This window comes from Pseudopipra pipra, chromosome 9, assembly GCF_036250125.1.
Source record: "Pseudopipra pipra isolate bDixPip1 chromosome 9, bDixPip1.hap1, whole genome shotgun sequence".
NCBI classification, from domain to species: Eukaryota; Metazoa; Chordata; class Aves; order Passeriformes; family Pipridae; genus Pseudopipra; species Pseudopipra pipra.
In genome coordinates, this window is record NC_087557.1 from 19,432,440 (window position 1) to 19,452,976 (window position 20,537).

The 20,537-nt window shown below is 42.7% G+C and overlaps 1 long non-coding RNA gene across 1 annotated transcript in view; it reads left to right on the top strand.

Annotated features, from left to right (window-relative positions):
* The first annotated feature begins 7,131 nt into the window (after positions 1-7,131).
* The window catches only part of LOC135418559 (uncharacterized), a 128,261-nt gene continuing 114,855 nt past the window's right edge, over positions 7,132-20,537 (top strand). The window contains exons 1-3 of the long non-coding RNA XR_010432520.1: positions 7,132-7,348; positions 7,816-7,938; positions 11,258-11,298. This is a non-coding gene — a long non-coding RNA (uncharacterized LOC135418559). The remainder of the gene's footprint in view (positions 7,349-7,815; positions 7,939-11,257; positions 11,299-20,537) is intronic.

Consider the following 20,537-nt stretch of genomic DNA (forward strand, 5'->3'; position numbering starts at 1 on the left):
GTAAGAATAATTCTAGTGCTTTCAGAAAATTATATGAAACTGAGTAAAGCCTCTAGAATTCATTGGTTACTTTTAAATTTGGAGACTCGCTTCACATTTTTCTTATTCTCTTCTTCTTTCCAAAAGAGAAAATGTTAATACTTTCTGAGGCTAAATAACAATGCAAGAAAATTCTGGCAACAACAGGGAAGGATTTTTATAACATCTTGCAGCATATCAGTCGTCATACAGTGTGCATTTAATGGGTCAAATAAGGACACTCTTGATGAAACATTGAGCCATATATAATACCACCTTTTAACTAATTTGAACGTTCACAATAAATTATGGCTGCATTTCATAACTGTTCATCAACCAGCAGTTCCCAAGGAGAACAGCTGAATTTTCTGAACATTGATTCTTTTGGAAAACCTGGATGGTACTGACTGTAGGATGTGTGTTATCATTGCAAACAAATGTAGCAAATACCGTAAGATTTTTTTTTAATAGCCATATTTTCAACAGCACATATCACTGGTGGCATTTTTATATGTACAAAGGCTCCTCCTGGAGGTCAGTTGTGTTTTCAGATGCCCTGCTCCACACTCAGGTGGGATTTTGCAGACCAGCCTGGGTTCCTGCCTGTGCCAGAAAATGTACTTGAAAACCAAACTGCCAAAAATATAAAATCAAACAGATGTGGTGTGTGTGGTTAAAAAAGCCTCTTGCTAAAAAGTCCGTTCCAAAATGTTTCCTAACCATGTGGAAATGGGTCTGTTGGTTTGGATGTGTCTATAGAGGGAGAAAAACTTGAGGATGATTTCGTATTTTTACTTTCTCTTGAAAAAATAAACAAGCATCTGCTGAAGGAAGATCAAACAGCAAAGGCCCCCTCAAAAAGGAGATAACACTTCCCGAGGCCTGTCTAAAGTGGGTACCCCTGGCATCTCCTGCTGTGGGGAGTTTGAGCACATAGCCAGTGTGTCCAGGAGCTCGAGCTTCAGCTCAGGTCATCATCACCTTCTGGGAGGCTTCAGCAAAGGCAGCGCTGAGGGCAGATGGCACCCCTACCCACCTTCCCTGCCATGAGAGGAATTCCTTCTCTAGCACTTTGTTGGCTTTTTTTTATTTTGGGTGAATCAACTGCAATCCAAAACAATGTGCAGGCAGTGGATAACACCTCATGAGCCAGGAATCGGCATGGCATGAGCAGCCTGCCCCGGGTACCTGCTCTGCATTGTGCACTGTAATTGTGGGAGAGAGAAGGAGCTATTTTTCAGCAAGTGGCTATTGGATACTCCCCGTGCTGCATATCAACAACCAGATCTTGACCCAGAAATGTCAGTCCCTGCTCAGAGCAGACAAGGAAGCATAATTAGAGATGCTCTGGCAACGTATTTTAGCACCGACGGTGACAATGTTTAAATTTTTAATCAGGCATGTAACATAAAAAGCACATAACATGAAATGTGAAAAGAAAATTGGCAAATACCAACGTGCTGTTTGACACTTTATTTCACTGAAGGAAGTGAACATCAATAAACATTATTTATCATAAATGACAGAGAGGAAGGCATGTTTCTAATAAAAACCTTCCCATTGCAAGGGGTGAATCTCATAAAAACACCCTGATAGTACTGTAAAAACCATGCTGGGCCAGACCACAAAAGGAAACACAGGGACCTTTACTGGGAATCTGTGATGTGCACCCAAATGTGTTCTCATGACATCTGGCTTTGGGGGGCAGAGGGATCCCCTCAGGGTGCAAGGACCCTCCTTCATCTGCTACGTCCAGATATGGCACAGCTCTGAGCCCTATGGAGGATGACACAAATGTACCTGTATGTGTGATACAGCAAAAATCCTCCCAGGTTGGAGGTTCAACCCTTCAAGAACTGCATCCCACGGCAAGTTTTGCTCAGTGCTGGCAAACACTGAGCTCACTAGTCAGATATTTCTAGCTGAAATATTAGAGACAAGCTGAAGAGATGGGGTGGGGTGCAGATGAGTCCCATGTACTGAACCAAGGTGAGAACGGGGAACTGTTGTGTGACCCCCTCTCTCCAAAGCTCTTACAGTCTTTTCCTGTTTTAGCAGAGCCTTTCAACATCAATGTCTCCATAAACTGCACTTTCTCCTGCTTAAACCCTGTCCCTCCCACCGGTGGATGTGGGCTCTGCTGGGTGAGGCCCTGTGGTGTTTGGAGCCTGGAGAAGCACTGAGCTGGCTTTACAGGGCTAGATGAATGCACTCAAAATTCCTGGAGGGGAGTACGCCAAAGTTAGAAAAAGTCTGATTTAGGGCTATTCTGGTCACTTCCATTTGTCTCTGTCTGTGCCTGAATAGAGAGTCAGTCTCCAGCTGCATGATTCCAGCTTCTGCAACAAGAAAGTACAGACTTAGGGGCAACAACTCCTTCATGCAGTTTGTGCTGTGGCAAACACTGTGATTGCTTCTGAAGCCCAGGTGAACATGTGTGCACACTCTGCTCACTTCTGAGTGTCTGGAGCTCCTCTCTGCCTTCTCCAGCTGCAGCACTCCCTTTCCTGCCGCTTGAAAATCCCCTTCTCTTCCCGCTCTGGTCCTTGATATCTGAATCCCTGATGCACATTCCTGTGTTTGACACCTCACTGCCAGGTCTGACTCTGTACTAGGGTTATGTTTCCTTCATCTGTGCTGCTGGGATGTTGTGAGGAAGAGCTGAGAACACAGGGAGGAGAGTGGTCTGAGGCAGGAGGGAGCCTGAGAAGTCTTGCTCAATGCCAAAGCTGCAGGCTGCTCTTCCCTTCCTTGCTCCGATGGGATCATGGTTGCCTGGTTGATGGGAGCTGTGAGGAGATTTCCATGTGAATAAGACAGAGTCTTTGGAGGGTGTAGTTGACAAACTCTAAGGCCTCTGAGTAAGTTTTTTATGAACTTCACCAAATCCAGATAGAGTCAGTAGTTCATTCCCGAAAGCAACGGAAGTCTCCCAGCCAAATTTTAAGTACAAACCATACTGGAGTGACATGTCCTCAATGAGATGGTCATGAGATTCCTTTTAATGTGGGCAAAAGAAAATATTTTGCCTTTTCCTTGTTTTAAGGAAGACGTGAATCTTTTTTTTCCCTTCATTTCCCTCCCCCCTCAGTTTGAGTCAATCATCATGGGACATTTCATCTCATATGGGTGAAGGCTGGCAAAGATAGGGGCAACTGAGAGCAGATTTACAGAATGGGAAGTGTCAGACAAGCTGAACCATAGGCACTGATCTTCCCCACTTTTCATGGAATTAATAATAAAGCTTTTCATGAGAGCCTGCCTGGGTTAACTCCTGGATGATCACAAGCCTCCACGTTACTAATAATAGCATCATGGCTAAAATATCTCCATGTTTACTGAGTTTCATATTCTAATATTGTGGCTCCGTTTTGCCCTGCTTTTTCTCTTTTGTTTTCCATTCCCGTCATGCTGTTACACTAATATTTTCCATCTTTGTTCCAAGGGCTGCCATCATTAGCTGCTGCACCACGTGAACATTTGTGTCTCTCCATCAGATTTGTGAGGAGGCTGCTATGGCATGGCCAACTCTCGTGGCAGTGTTTCCAGAGAGCAGATGGTGACAGCTCAGCGCTGTCACCCGAGGCAGCTGGGGTGAGTTCCCTCTCTTGGAAGCATGGTCTGTGACCATGGCATGACTGGAACTGGTTAGAATTTGGGCAAAGAAAGAGGAAATTCATTTTTTTCTAAAGATAAGTAGTTCTGCATTTATTTTAAATTGAGGCAACTGATAAAATGCTGTTGTCAGCCCTCACCATCCAGCAGGAGTAGCTGTTTCTATTGTCTAGAGGCATCACTGCACTACCCCAAGTTAAGTTCCACCACACAGTGCTTACCCTATGACAAAGAGTAAATCTGTGTCATGGAAGGAAACAAGAGAGTTTGCAACTGGATTGTTAGTCCTTCTTTACACCCCATATGTTTGGTCAAGCACAGTTTCTGCTGGACCAAAATCACTGCTAAAACACAGGAATAAATGTTTATCCCAGCTCTCCACCAATTTTTGAAGCACTAGACACACCTCTTCAGACCAGATCCCTACATTTGATTTCATGGGGATGTAGATACTGAAGGATTTGGGTCTTAATCCCTGCTCCATTTTCTCAGCTGAAAGACAGGAGTAATATTTCTCTGCCATACAGCAGTCTCACAGTGAGTGATTATTTCATATTTGTAGAGTACTTTGGGAAGAATGTGCTCCATATTGCTGATATTATTAACTTTTGGAGCCCAAGATGGAACAGTGAAGTGCGTCTGTGCTGTGCAGTTCTGCTGATCTTGAAACCTGAGGAATATTTTGAAATTCTGTCAGGAGAAACTCGTAGAAACAAAAAGAAATCCTTCCTCACAGCAAGAATTTGGGGAAATAATGAAGGGCCATCAGTACACAGTCCATCTTGTTGCAAAATGAATGTGTTTCCAGCCCACATCAAAGCTCTATTTCCTTCTCTTGTCAGATGATTTTGTGGGAGTGTTGCAGGGGGCTGGAGCGTGTCGGGGTGACTGAGTCAACTTGTAGAAAGGACTTACTCAGACAGCAGACGTGCAAGTAGAGGTCAGGGTTAGCATGGACAGGGCACAGGGTCTGGTGAGTGGGTGAGAGATTCAGAACAATAAATAGATGTACTGTAGGACAGGAATCCAAACGTGTCTTGGGCTACATCAAAAGAAGTGTGATCAGCAGGTCAAAGGAGGAGATTTCCTTCTTCAATCCTGCTCTGGAGCACTGAGTCCAGCTCTGGGCTCCCCAGCATAGCAGGGATGGGGAGCTGCTGGAGCCAGTCCAGAGGAGGCCATGAAGATGCTCCCTGGGTTGGAACAACTTTGCTCTGGAGACAGGCTGGGAGAGTTCGGGGTGTTCAGTCTGGAGAAGAGAAGGCTCCAGGGAGACCTGAGAGTCCATTCCAGCGCCTACACGGGCTCCAAGAAAGCTGGAGAGGGACTTTGGACAAGGGCTTGGAGGGACAGGACAAGTGGGAATGGCTTTCCAATGCCAGAGGACAAGGATATTGTGAAGGAATTCTTCCCTGTGAGGGTGACGAGGGCCTGACACAGGCTGCCCAGAGAAGTTCTGGTTATCCCATCCCTGGAAGTGTTCAAGGCCAGGTTGGAGAGGGCGTGGAGCAACCAGGTCCAGTGGAAGGCATGCCCTGGATTATGGGGCCTTCATTTTGATCCCTGACCCTGTCTTGCTGCTCAGAGATCTGAATATCTGGAGAACAACTGGTCTTGCCATGAACAACTGAGGCAAAGAATGCATTAAATATCTCAGCCTTTTCCTCATCCTTTCTCACTATGTCTTTTTCCTGCCAGGAAACCGTTAGGTATCGAGGCACTGAATTTAAAACTTTCATTTCTGTTTGCAATGGAAATCGTGACCTGGCTCACTTCGAGGCGTTCAATATGAAGGCTGGGGTTTTTTTCCTTTTCTTGTTTTTATATAATTTCTGATGATTTCCTCTTGCCTTGTGCTATTTTAAGATGTTTAACTTAGTAGCTCCAGAAGAACCATTCACAAATAGTGTTGATCTGTGTTTTGAAAGTTTAACATACACTATCCAATGCACATTTACATACACCATCGGAATCCGGCATTTGGGAAATTAAAACAACAAAACTTGATTGCATATCATGATTTCATATTTTGCAGATGTTAATATTTAATCATATGCAGAGCCATTTAGCTTAAGTGCATTAATGTAACTCATTTAAAAGAGGCCAGTAATTGTCCTATTAACTCCCAGCCTGGATGTTATCCATGCTGCCCTGCTGGTAAGGCCAGAGGGAGAGTCTCCTATTGGCACCCACAGAGATTGCTCTGATCTGTTGAAAATCCTGTTAAAATCTAATTACTTAGGAGAATAGGCCAGGGAATATCTAATGAGCTTCAGGAAACCCACTGAAAGAAATTCTCTTTTAATACAGACTGAAACATCTTCTGTGTTTCAATTACAGTGGTACCACATGAACATAATTACACTTGTATAGAACGGGACTTGTCTTTGTTATTTTAATTACATATCACTAGATTTTTCTTAGTCATGGAGAAAAATAATTTGATTCCCCATAAAGGTTAAATGTTGATGAAAAGCTGAGTGTTAAAATAAATGTAATCTTTGTTTATGATAATTTCTTCTTTGTTTTGTGAGGAAATGTTAGTAAAAGCAGGTCACTGAGGGAAGCTGACCAACCAAACACATGCTGGGGAAGCCTGGGGAAGGTGGAGACGTTGTTGTACCGATGAGAAAGATTTCAGAGAAGTCTCTGCCAGCATGAAATTTGGCCTTACTTTTGTTATGGTAATTGAACTGTGGACATTAAGCTCACAATAAAATCTCATAGCAGCAAAACAGACTCCTTGTACCAACAGGGGGGACTATTTGCAATTTCTTCCGCTTACAGCCTCTTAATTTTTTTTAATTTGAAAATTCCAGTGCTGACGTGACCACGATTATCACTGATGGCTTTTTGCAGTGACACAAAGGGTGCTGTTTCTGCCCAAGTCACTGGAACAGGCTCCCCAGGGCAGTGGTCATGGCTCCAAAGCCGACAGAGCTCAAGGAGCCTTTGGACAATGCTCTCAGGCACAGGGTGGGATTGTTGAGTTGTCCCATGCAGGGAAAGGAGTTTGACTTGATGACCCTTGTGGGTCCCTTTCCATTCAAGATATGCTATGATTTTAAACTCATGGACCTGCATGGCTTCACTTTGTCAGGAAAAGCAGAGCATGGGACTGCTCGTGGATTTGGCCCCTTTGTTGTGGCTGATCCGGATAGCCCAGAGCACTGCTGCCACTGTAACTGGGCTGTTTGTGGAGAATCCACTGAATTTAATGGGACAAAACCTTGAGAAGATGGTGTAGACACAGAGGAGGCAGGATGTCTGCCTGAAGGAACAAGTTGGGCAGCAGAGGTTCCATCCCAAGGAATGTTACCCCGAGTTATTTCTGCCTCAGCACATGGTCAGACTGCTCCCAAGGTACGGATGGCACTGAAGCCAGTGACAGAGGAGGTACTGGAGAACCCCTCCAACACCCCAGCCCTGGGTCACTCACACTGCTGTGAGGCAGCAGGAGGCGGGAAAATGGGAGGGTGGGAAAACAGGAAGGTGGGAAAGTGTGAAGGTGGGAAAACAAGTCCTTCACAGGCGATCTCAAGCTGCCATGAGTCTGCTCTGACCCTGTCCGTGTGAAAACATGACCAGCGGGACACTGGCGCACAGCCCGGCTGCCCTGAGGGGAGGAGGAAGGCTGAGGGGCACTGAGGGGAGGCGGGCGCCATGTTGGGTGCCTGAGGGTCCGTGAGGGGACAGCCGGCCATGGCCGCTCCAGGTGGGTTTGCCCAGCCTGTGTCAGGCAGTGCTGAAGGGGTGTAAATGGACCCCGGCTGCATGTGCAGGTTCACACAGTAATGCAGGTTCATACACCTCAGGGAGCTGAGATGCTCTGGGATTTAAATACGGAGGGCTGACTGTGTGGTCACAGCGTGAGGCACAAGGGTGCGAGGGGAGATCCTCCTCCTCCTCAGAAGTGATACAAAGCTACAAAGAGAAGTAATATAGACTAACATCTGCTGTCCACCACTCCTAACTCCCACCCAGAGCTTTATCCTGTGAGGAAACTATTGCAGTTGCTTTGATGGAGAGTCAGGATTGTGGAATAGCTTTAAAAGCATGGAAGAGGCTGTGATGAGCAGCAGTAGCTTTCGAGGCTACTGTGACTTCACAGAAAGTTGGTCTGAAGTTTTCACAATGAGGGATTTGGATAACAAAACCTTGATTTTGTTTTCCTTGTTTCAGGTTCTGCACAACCTCAGATTTGTGCTGATGTTTTTACTTCAGAGCTGATCCTAATGTCTTTCTTTTGAAGCATTTTAATATCAGAAGTGTTCGAATGGCAGACCGAGAAAAGCTGGTACACAGGTAGTGTACACAATTCTTATCTGATATATAGCTCTATATTTTAATTTCCTTAGGTTTTTTTTTTTTTAATCACAGTATACATTTTACAACCATGACTCTCTTGCTCTGAAAATAATTTAATACTACAACACAACTACAGAAATGAGGACTGATGGAAACATTACCAAACTCCATTCTGGATGATTCCCGTAGAATTCCTAATGAAGGCAATGTAACCATGTTTTCTTAAGAAAAGGGCTGAATATGAAGGGTTAGAGAATAACTGATAGAGCCACAGGCTTTATAAATTTGATATATTTAAAAAGATTTTCTTTGAATTTTAAGCGATAAATCTTTGTCCAACACTTTGTAAACATATTTACTGTGTTCATTCCAGCTATCAAATACAGCTGAGTGGGATCACATATATTATATTTGGTATTACTGAAAGTGAGGTATTCAGTACTTCATTTGACTGCATCTAGGAAAAAATGTGCTTCTTCAAGCTGAACTCCCACTCATCTGCCTGGAATTTGAAGGCCAAGTGCCTTGGAAGTCCCAAATAAAATCTATCTGTAATATTTCTCACTGTATCTCTTTAAGTACTTTTTATACTGTTAGGACCCCCATTTGGCAAGGAGAAGGAAATCGGATCAGGGAAAAATATTGAGATATGGCTGAACTGTAAATTCTATAACAGCAATTGATCCAGGCTTTGATTTTGCCCTTTATAAATCACAAAAGTGGATCTAGATTTGGAATGAATCATTCTGAAATTCTGAGGCTCAGTTTGGTGTGGAATTAGAGAGTCCTCAAAAATCTAACCTAGGCCCTTGGGTAGGAAAACCCTTGGAGGCAGTCCTGGCACAGCTTGAGTCAGAGTGAGAGCTAAAGAACCAGAGGAACCTCCCGGGCACTGCAGTCACATTCACTGAGTGATTATAGTTTAAACTTCTACAGGCTCTTTCCTGAATCTTATCCTTAACAGATGTCACTTAAAAAGGCATTATTCTACCTACAGAATGTGCAAAGGAACTTGGAGACTGTAGAGACTTTGGGAAAGATGAAACTCATTGACAAGAGGGGAAAAAAAAGGTCAAAAGTGTAAAGGAGGGAGGAAAATGGCTGCTGTGAAAGACAGTTAAAACCACTGGAAATGTTTCCACCCCCACCCAGCATCCTGGCTCCAGTTCTGTGTCAGTCATTTCTTTGGAAAAAGAGCCAGTCAGAGTACATTCCTGCTCAAGCCCCAGCGAGTGCGTTATAAAAATGGAGAGTAGCATGTAAATCATTCATGGGGACGGGGAAATAAATAACCCTTTATGCCCATATAAATACTTATCAGATGTTCATAAGGGGAATTTACATGGAGTTTTATTCAGTACTGTCAGCCATTCCTCTGTCTTCCATCATTCCTGCCGTGAAGACAATTCAAAACATGGTGGTGGAGAGAGCAGCCTCTCCACCAGTTGATCTGCAGCACATCATGTAGAAAGCTCTGAACTTGCCCTTGGTACTGCTGTTATTTTTATTATGGCTCTTAGCAGAGTGAGATCATTCTTCCTGGTTTGCCTCCCAAGAAATAATGGGAAGCAGTATGTTTAGCCAGTGGATTGATTCAGTGATCTATTACTCTAATCCTGACTCTGCCAATCATCTACGGGGTGACTGCAGGCGAATCACGTCAGTTCTTTGTGCCTCTGTTTCCTCTCTGACCTCCTGCTTGTCTTGTTTATTTGGACTGTAAGTTATTGGGGGCAAGGGCTGCCTCTTGCTGTTTATGTGTACGTACCATGGCTGGTGCCCTGGGACCTCTGCTACAGCTTCATCTCCAAGTGGTGCTGCATGTAAATAATAACATTCAGCTCCTCCTCTGGAGGTCACAGAAAGAGACCGTATAAACTGTTGTATAAACAAAGTTGTATAAACTGGTGGCAAGCTGCAAGGACGTGAGGAAGAGCCCCTGATGTGAGCTCTTTTGCTGAGTGCTAAACAAGCACAGAGCAGAAAGGTATTCCCTGCCCCACAGATCATGATGTAAGGCCACTTTGGCCATCACAAGCTGTCCTGAGCACTCGGTGCCTGGATGTACAACTTTCAGACACTCAGGGACTGAGTCAAATGCAATCATGAGGCAGATCCACTCTATGTGGCCAATGGAAACTAAGGGGCCTTACTTGGCCCAAAATTAGCCCAAATTACGTGATGCTTTATTGCATCTACTGTGAACAAAGGATACTGCTGCGGAGCTCCTGCAGGCCAGCTGGAAAACTGTGGCAACCCAGCCTTGGGTTGTTCAGCTGAGCCCTCAGTTTATGGTTATATTTTCTAGAAGGACTAGGTTGAAAATTCTTTTGGTTTTTGGGGACTCCATGTAATGGCAGGATTCATACCTGTCAACAGGGGTGCACCAGAAATGTTTGTCATCTGTGGCAATACTACCCCTTCCCAAGGACCCTTTTAGCCATCATTTTCATTTCGAAGCCCCTCTTTTAGGTGCAGGAGTGAAACCAGAATTGGGTAAGTTTTGGTTATATTTGTCATTGCTTTGCTAGAATATTCTTTATGGATATCTTGGAAAATTTGTTAATTTTTTTTTTATATATGGCTTTTTTTTTTTTTTTTGATAGTCCCGATGCTTTTCCCAAGACACCTCAGACATCAGATTCTGGAAATCTCTTAAAGTGTCTGTTCCGTTCTGGTGGAGGTCAGGCATGGTGATAGGCTGTGAGTCCCATGATGGAGCCAGGATTGTGTTTGCTCATGCCTGGCTGATTCCTCTCCAGTCCCTGGAGAATCTAAAACACTAAAGTATGATCCTACATAGTGCTCCACCACTTTAGCATGTTGCTTTGTTTATGCAGTCAGCATCATCTTTCAGAGACGCCTTTTAATTCTTAAGTGTAACCTAATAGTTAAGATCCATTTTGGTTTTTTAATCATCCAATTCAGTACCGGTTACTGGTGATTCTGAAAACAAAATTTGACCCATCAGATGGGAACAAATAACAACTCGTGCCCCTTCCTTAAAAATGAAATAAGAATATTGAAATGGTAGACATTGTATGATATTTTCCTAATGGGATGATTTATTAAAATTGGAGCTAGGGATGTTCAGAGGCAAAGGAAGCTTCTGAAATCATAGGGTGTAAGTATATTATAGAGCAATAATTTGGGTAATGTTATAAACCTGCTGAATGGAAATTTATGGAAGCAGATCCTACTAGTTTTAATGGGAGTAACATGCATAAATCCTTGTGCAAGAAGATTAAACTAAACTCTGCAGTTTTAATTATTGGTGACATCACTTTTTTATTTGTTACATGTCCTGCCTGTTAAGGGAGCCTTGGTACAACTGCTGGCCCACTCTTCAGGCAACTGGTGAGTAAAGGTTTGTGAGAGCAGCTAATGCCTCCCTTCTTTTGAGTCACCTCCAAATTGTGTGTTCATTTTATTATCCATCCTCTGTGAGTCTTGTTCACAGCCTGTATTTGTAATATTAAAAATATACTCCAAAAATTAGACTGGAAAAAATACTGCAAAATGAGCTAAAGCTGCAGTGAACTGACCTGTCTATACAGTGTTGTTGCCTATTGCTGCAGCACCTGGAATTGTACAAGAGGCAATACCAGCTCACAAGGTGTTGCCCACCCTTGGCTGACAAAAAAGGAGCAACCCAGAGTGTAAAACTAGGCTAGTTCTGTATTTCAAGAAAATAATGTAGGGAAACATCCTCAGTTTGCATAAATCAGAAATATTCCATTGAAAAACTTCAGTCAGCTTATTACTTCACTTGAATTTTATGGGGCTACACTTCTTTCTGTCAGATGACAGCCTGCCCCTTCTCAATTGCCAGAGACTGACAATAGTTGAAAGCTAAAACATCTCTACTCCATGTATATATACATATATACTACAAAAATATTCTGTAAAGCAGACATAGAGTCAAACACTTTGAAAGAACTGGCTTGAAAGCTAAAACCAATCTAAGCCTGAAATCCAAACTCTGATTAAATTTTAAATGTTTGATAAATAGCTTTTAAATTAATTGTGTATGTATATGTCTATGTGTGCATTTTATTTCTTGATATGTTTTTTTATAATATCTTTGCCTAATATATGAAATAATTCTTACCTTTTTTCTGAAATCTGTGTATTTTCAATTTTAGTTTAAGTCTTGCAGAAAAGTAAATCAGCTGGAAACATAAATATAAAATACTGCAGTTAAATATAAAAAAATGAAGTACCTTGAATCAAAAATAGTAAGATCAATGCTCTGAAATTAGGAGAGGCTAATCAAAGTAAAAGTAACTGTGACTAAGCACTAGGAAAATATAAAGGGATTGACATATGCAGTAATAGGGCAATTAAATCCTCAGCTTTTTCACTGTGATGATTTTATAGCATCTTCTTACTGCTGCCAGTTTGGAAGCTGCCAGCAAATATTTTCTTAATTGCAAAAGGAGACAATATGTGTCCCACTGTTTCATTCACAACATTTGATTAAGTTAAAGAGGCTGCACTTCTATTCGAGAGAACAAAGAGTTGGAGATGGAAATAGCAAAGACACATTGTGCATTTGAAAAAAGATCCCAGGAACAAATGATTAACCAGAAATTTTACAGGAAAAAAAAAAGTCTACTTGTCTTGACAGAATAGCCTGATCCCGTAATAAACCCTCCCAAAGTCAACAGTTCATAAAGTCTTTTGTTCTAGTAAAAGGGTCTTTAATTTTTAACACAAACTCACACTTTGGTATGCATGAGCTTAAGTAAAATTAGAAGACATGTATATAATAGGATTTAATGGATTATCATCTGCATTTTCCAAAGATGTCAGCTTCTCTCGGCTCTGATGGAGTAGCACTTAATGTAAATTTAATTTGAAGTGATGTATGGAGGGCTTGAGGTGGTACTCTGTGATTCCCTAACTGCCTGGAGAGGCTCTGTGGGTAGCATCTGGATTTGGCTGCTCCACATGCCCAGCAGCATCTACTAACTAGGATTAATGAGGTGGCCTGTTCACCAGTGATCCAAAGGAGGTATGCTACATTTACTCCCAACAATATGAATAGGAGGGCCAGTTTCCTTTGGGGGCACACTGTTTGATGAAACTTAATGATGGTCTCCAGATTAGGTGTAATAAATATACTGTATAGAAAGCACTTTTGCTTTGTCAGATTTAAATGTTATTTAATCATAAAATGGTGTTTGGCTTAGCAGGGCTGAGTTAAAGCTCATAATGGCCTTGGATGACATCTTTAAAGCTAATATTTTGCCTAAGTTGGGAAATAAAGTACCAACTTAGAAGATCTAGTATTTACCTTTGAGATAATTTTTTTTTGCTTATTTGGGGGAGAGAGGGAGGAAATCTCTGCTTGCTTGCAAAGTTATGAGATGGTCTTAAAAAATATCTTTGCTCTTACCTCGCTGTGTTTATGTAGAAATCAACAGCTATTAACTTTCAGGCAAAACTTCTCTGTGTGGTCTCAGCCTCATTTATGCGTCAGAATTGTATTTTGCCTTTGTGTCTAACTGAGCATTGAATGAATTCTCAGCTAATTTCAAATTCCCTTTGTCATCATGGTTTTCAGCCAAAAGTCTATAATAAATGGTCAGAAGATGAGCTGAGACTGAATGAATAGTGAGTGGTATTCATCAGCCAAACATAGAGTCCAGATCCAATTATATGTATTCATTAAGTGATAATGATATCATGGTCTTTAACTAGGAAGAAAAGAGTGTAATTGAATAATAACAGTTGTACAATCCCAGCGGAACACACTTTCCATCCCAGCACAGCGACCCTCGGGGATGATGCAGAATTGATGGAATTCTATTACTCTTTGATAGATTTATTATGAAGGGCTGAGTGGACTTGCTACTCCACTTTGTCACTCACACTAATCAGTATCGTAAGGCCCCGAGCGTGCAGGCTTTTGTATCCCTTTGACAAAGACAAGGTTAGGGGAGGATGACAGACACCCAGACCTTTACAAACCCATACCACAAAATGAAATGGGCCAGCTGAGCTCTGAGCTGGGACAGAATTTTAATTTGTTTATCAATGGCTCACATGTGCAACACCATAAGGATATTTGTCAGAGGAGTAACACTGAAGCTAAACTCTTTTGTTTGGCAAGTGGAGCTTGGAAAAATATTTATTGAACTGTAAAAAACAGGGTAAATGAAAGGAAGGTGAAAAGTCTAAATGGAGTGGAAAATAACTTGCATTACTGTGCATAAAGTATGAGGAGGATGGGTATCTTTGTCTATTTTTGTTTGTTTCTGTTGAAGGAAATTTACTCACAAACTACGGTCTGATCTCTTGTTGATTTAGATTCTGGGGGGGACTCAGACAAAACAGTAGTGGGCGAAATGAATTTCAAGTGTTGTTTTTTATTGTTGTTTATTTATAAGATGCTTCCACTTCAGGCAGATGGATTGCTCTTGTGCTTTTCCACTACTAAAAAACCAGCAAAGTAAATAAAATACCCTGGCCTTAAAAGCTGGAACTTGTAAATACAGTCTTGGATTTCTAAAAACAATCTTGTATGTGTTCAAGCGTGGCTGTTTCCCCTATCCATCGTTCCCATTCAAATGCAGGCAATGGGCTCTGTCAGCATGGTCAGTAGCTATCAGAGCCCGCTGGAGTCAGGCAAACAGACAATTTGTTGTGCTTCTGATCCGAGCAGGAGCTGCAACCAGCATTGGCATAAACAAGGCAGTGCACAGGAGCCTGCTGCCAGGGTTTGTTTTTTGTCAGTGTTGGTGAATGATAGATATTTCCATCCTTTTCTTCTCTCTGAATTGCTTTTCTCTTTCTTTTCTTAGCGTGGCATTTTGCATTCTAAGAGGCACTTGACAATTCAGTGTCTGGGTTCAGTGTCCCTGTCCATAAAAACAAATGTGAGCAGTGCTGTGTCCTGAGTGGATTTGCCATGGCAGTGCCTCTGTCCCCGCTTGGGATTTGTGTGGAGGCAGCACAGCCAGCTGTGACTGCAGTAGCAACTGGCTGGGCTGGCGTGTGGACAAAGCAGGAGCAGGGATACCAGTGACCAGAGCAGAAAACATTTAGGAGAACATGAGTTTCCCACATTTTGTGCTGTGGATTCTCTCTAGGGCTTTTCTCCCACCAAAGCTCTTTTTTGTCTCTCCAGAGGTGCAGTTGTGGGGATGTGGAGCTTGGTGGCCCAGCTGGGTACCTCTAAAAGGCAAACTGAAGGTGCATCTGGAGCATGGGAAGACCTGCCCATGCTGATTGTTATCTTGCCAACAAAATCAGTGAAGGGAAGATGACCCAGGTTTTACCATATGTGGCAATCACAGCACAGAGTCGCTGGCTGGCTGGTGCTTGGGGCTGGTGCCCAGTCAGAAGCCTGGTAGTGTATCAGCACTAAGTGTTTTATGTTTTGTCTCGCTTCTTTCCCCTGTATAAGTAATTTTGAGGCCTGGCAGAGGACTCTTGCTCTCTTCCAGAACCAGCCACATCCATAAACTCTGTGCTTACTGGGGTGCAGTGGATTTATTTGGTTAAGGTACCAGGGAGTGAGTGAATATTTCAGAATTGAAAATGATTGTCTGCACTGCAAATCAGACCTGCCATGACAACAGCCCTTCCCTTGCATGGCATAGTCCTGTGTGTCTGTCTGAGTTGGGTGGAAGTGGCTTTCCCATGCAGGTATTTTTTTCACTTCTTCACCTTGCACAGCCATGGGAGTGATGAACAGATGGCAGCATTTTGCATCTGTTTTGCAAGAGGAAGCCCTGAAAATCAGGTTTCTTTTCAGTGCCATGAGCTGTGGTGACAGCATGGGATGTCAAAGCCTGTGTTCCCTTGCAGCCTCTCCCAGGGGCTGGCACAGCTGCCTGGGAACACCCACTTCCTACCCTGCCCCACTTTACTCCTCTTCCTCCACACATGGTGATCAACAGGTGCAATCAGGTGGAAGAGGCCGTGCACCAGCAGCGTTCCCACAAGGATGCATTCCTGCAGAACAGATGTCACTGCAGCTTCTGCTGCCTGCCCCGGTAAACCCAAAGTGTCTGCCCAAAAACCTGACCACCCTGCAGGAAGGACAGTATCTCCCAGACAGATGGGCACAAGCCTGGGCAGGCCAGGGACCACCTGTGAGCAGGAAATACACTGGAGCTGGGAGTGTCACAGTGTCCTTCACTCCCAACACCTTCACCACAGTGAAAGAGCAATCCACCCTAGAGGGAAGTTAACTCTTCACAGCAAGAAGAAGACAGCACAGAGCCAGGCAGAAGGGCTACCTGGAAGAAGTGTTTGAATGATGTCAACACTCCTGCTGCAGCCAATGCAGAGGAATAAATATGGAAAAGGCCAGAATAAACATCTGCAGTGTAGCAGAACGAATCGTGTTTCTGTGAGCAAAGTTAGCGTAGTGAGAAGAGGTGTGCACAGAGCAGACTTTGATAGAGGACAAGAGGAGAATAATTTGAATAGAAAATACAGTGTTAAAGCTGTTGTCAGTTCACAGCTGAATCCATTCACTGCAATACTTCTTGTACTGTTTCAAACACTGAAGTATTTTTGAATTTAAAAAAAATTATTATTTACTAAATAAAAAAAGGTCTGGAATAAGAAAGTGCAACTTATGATAAATAAAAAGGCCAACGGTGCCATAAAAATGTTTTAAATGAAATCTGCAGTACATCAACTAGGAAAGGAAGGTATTCCAAAAAGGAAGACTTGACAGGAAGATCATTTTCCATGAAGAAACACTGCATGTGTGTTTGTTATATTTTGATCCACTGTGTTGGCAGAGAAGAGACAAACACTTGAAACTCATTATCTGAGTAGAATCTGTGTATTGCAGGGTGGGGATCACAAGCCAGAAAGCTCATTCCTGCTCTGTGCTGCCAGGAAGAGGCAATGGACTGAGTCTCTTGGCACTTCCATCCCCTGAGGTCAGTGGAGCTTCCCTCTGGAACTGAAGGCAGAATGAGCCCCCCTGGATTTTCAGAGGTTTCCATCACGGCAGCATTCACCTCTCAATACAGATGTGGTGAATAAGCACACCAGTGGGGGCTGGGTGTTCTTTCAGGGCAGATATCAAAATAATGATTTTATGTTGACCAGATATTTTGTTATGGATGATATCAAGCTCCTCGTGAAGCGAGGATTCATCTTCTTAGGAGAGTGCAGCTGTAAGGAACATTCTGTTCCTTTGGGATCTCCACAGGGCTGTAACCAAAGTTACATGGCTGGTCCAGAGTCCTGTGCTGCAGCTGAGTGAGGTGGATGTCTGCAGTTCTGCCAGTAAAACGGTGTGGAACCTGTTCCTGTGTGTGTCCTGGGATTTACTTCCCAGCAGACAGTACAGTGTACACTAGCTGACTTATCTGTGAACCATGGAAACATTTTGAAAAGGTAAAGCAGACAGTACACTGAAGAATCATTTGTCACAAGTAATTGCAGGCAGTCAGAAAGAGCAGGGAGAGTATATGAATCATGACGTAAAAACAGTGAAGGGCAGGCATTTAGTCTGGTCTGTGGCTATAAGAGCAGTGACACAGGTTAGTCCTGGCATGATATACAAATGTTATGTGCAGAGGGACAAGTACAATGAATAAAGAATTCCCCTTTTCTCATTATCTCATGCAGCAGAGAGGTTTTTTACTTCACACATAACTCATAACTTTTAGTAGGCAGGAGATGGCTACATTGAATTAGTGGGAACATTTTGTTTCCTGAATTTAAATATTCTCCCTGTGACAATTTATTTCTGGTGTAAAACTCTGGTAGGATGCACAGAGACAGAGAAATGAGCCCAGGCAGCCATTTCAGCTGGGGCTGCTACCACAGACCCACCACCACCAAAGCACCAGCCAGAGCCTGGCAGCTGCACTGGGATAATCCTGACAGACCTCGGGCATCAGGGAGAAGTATCCATCAGGTTTGGCAATTTCCTTGGCTAAACACAGGAGAAGAGCTCTAAATAAGGAGCATTAGGGAAAATATAGTGAAAGAATTAGAAGCAACACGCTTTTTAAAAACTTTTGTTTCACAAAGGGGTGTTTCCATTCTGAAATATTAAAAATAACAAAATCCATATAAACCTAGATAAGGAGAGAGGTGCATTTGGATCTAGAGTGAAACCTATGACTGGAAAAGGAACAGCTGAGAACTCATGTACGACGCTATTGCTTATGAATTTGTTATAAAGGGAGATAACAGTGGGAACTTCGTGTGTCTGCTTCAGGAATTTATTATTTATGGGCAAACACATGCATGATACATAATAACTTTGAGTTGTTCTGTAATTCTCTTCACTCAGACATCTCAAAATGATCTGTAAATGTGGGCAGAATTATTAGCTCCATTTTAGAGGAAGAGGAATTCAGACCACGCAATTGGCCAGCAGTTGTCCATGAGGCAGGGCTGGATTGAAGAGCAAATGTAGCACCCCAGAGTTTCAGTGCAGAACTGGACAAAAGATGTGTGCATGTGGGATAAATTTGATTTCTCCCACTTCAGTTTCACATCAAAGTAAGTAACTCCAAGTGTTGAGCCTTCTGATTCACAAGCCCATTTGTTTTAGTCAAAGCAGTTGAAAAGGTTATCACCACTATTTCTCCCCCATAAACTGGTGACAAACAATTTTCAACCTAAAATACCTGTATAATCATGTGAATAACAAAAATATTTTTGAAGTAGCCACAACCTATCAAAAATAAACGGTATTGGGTTGTGGAATAAGAAATTAATGGCTGAGCTTGATCATGGAGCAGTCCATCAACATTCCCTTCTCTGCTGACAGCCAGTTGTCCTGTGATTCATGAGCATCCCAAGCTGAAAGTTCTCATTTTCGAATGAAACTGGGAGGGATAAAAGTTTCCAGAAAGTTGAAATATCCTGGTTTGACATTTTCAGAGCAAAAAGTGGAAATTTCAAATGTTGAAATTACTTTTCATTTCAAATATCCAAATTCTGTATTATATTTGAATGTTGTTAAGAGATAAAAAGGTCAAATTCTAAAAGGCCATGTTAGAATTATTGTTTCAATTTTGCACTGAAACTATTTCCCATGTTGTGCAAATTTTCCCTCATTGAAAATTTCAGGTTTCATTTCTGATCATAACAAAGAAAAATGTTCAAACTTCAAAATCCTCTGCTCAGCTCTTCTCTCTCTTTCCTCAGAATGGCCCTCAGCCTGACTCATGGGAAGGCCAGTGGGAGGAGGAGTTTTTAGGAACCAGTGTTCTTAAACCAAGCCATGAATTGGCTTTTTTTTGAATTCATAAACAGAATTGATGAATCAGAACTCTTTGTTGATGGATAAAATATTAAATGAATTCTAAGCTTCTTCAAAACCAAAAAAACCCTTTCCCATTTTTCCTCAAGTCTGTTTTTCTGGATACCTCTGTATAGAGTCAAAAAAATTTAGGAGATGAGAAGGTTTGTAGAAGTATTTATGTTTATTTTCTAAAGCTGAACGTCTGTTTTACTCTAATTACCAGGCTTCCACTTCCAGGCTTGAGGTTACAGACATCTGTTCCTACGGTTTCCCCTCCTTCCCATTTTGTCTGCAGTTTGCTGTCATCTCACCTGGCCTCTCTTATGAAATGTGTATTTTTCTGGCTCTGATCTTTGCTGTAATTGGGTTATTCACTAGGTTATTTTTCTCTTGGGTTACTGTGGTAGGGCAAATCTGCAGAAGACCCAAACTCTGAACTTCAGTGGAACTGAAATCTCAGCTTCCTCTGGGGCTGAATTCTATACATTTGCTAACCCATTAGATTTTTTCCTTCTGATCCATCTCGTGTTTCTCTTTGTTAAGAAGTTGTAGTGGCCCCCTTTGAAGTGAGAGATCAAGCTTAAAATCTTACTGGTTTACAAGTGAAAAGAGAGCTTTGGAACGAAACATCTTTTTCAGCCTTAACAATAGCATCACTGCCAGCAACTCTATAACAAGGACTGTTATACTCCCACTCCTACTTAGTGGCAGAAATTGGTGTGTTTTATGTTGCTGCTCAGACATTTCCATTCATCTCTGCCTTGCCTTTAATGGCCCAATCTGTACGGCTCTCGTTAGGCAGTGTTTACACTCAGGGGCCGTTTGGGCGGAACGATTTCTCACCTGAGCTCTGCACAGCCTCTGCTCTGCTCGGGGTTTGTGCTCTGATTCCCTTTGGGGCTCAGTGTGGCTGTGGGTGGCATGGTGTTTTAAGATACTGGTGTGTCTAAGAGTTGAGTGCCGTTGTGACCGAGGGTAGAGCCCAGCACAGTGTGACTGTACCCTGTCACTTGTGTGGTGCCACACTCCCAGTGTAGACTTTTCCCTCCAGCACTGGTTTTGAGAGAGTTCTGTGGGTCATCCAGACAGTGCATGCCACACAAATACACGGAGGTTTTTCTGGCTGTGAGATCATCCCTCTTTTGCAGGACTCTAGGAAAAGGTTGGGAAGATAGATGGAAGGAAAGAAAGGATGGAAAAAGGCTCCCTGAGCATATTAAAATGTTTTTCCCCCCCCCCCAAGACTGCCAAACACTCCTTCATCTTCATCTGTGGAGTTTTCCAGCCTCAGATAACAGTGAACAAACAAGTTAATATTTTTATTGCTAACAAACAGCACATCAGAGATGGCTTTTGT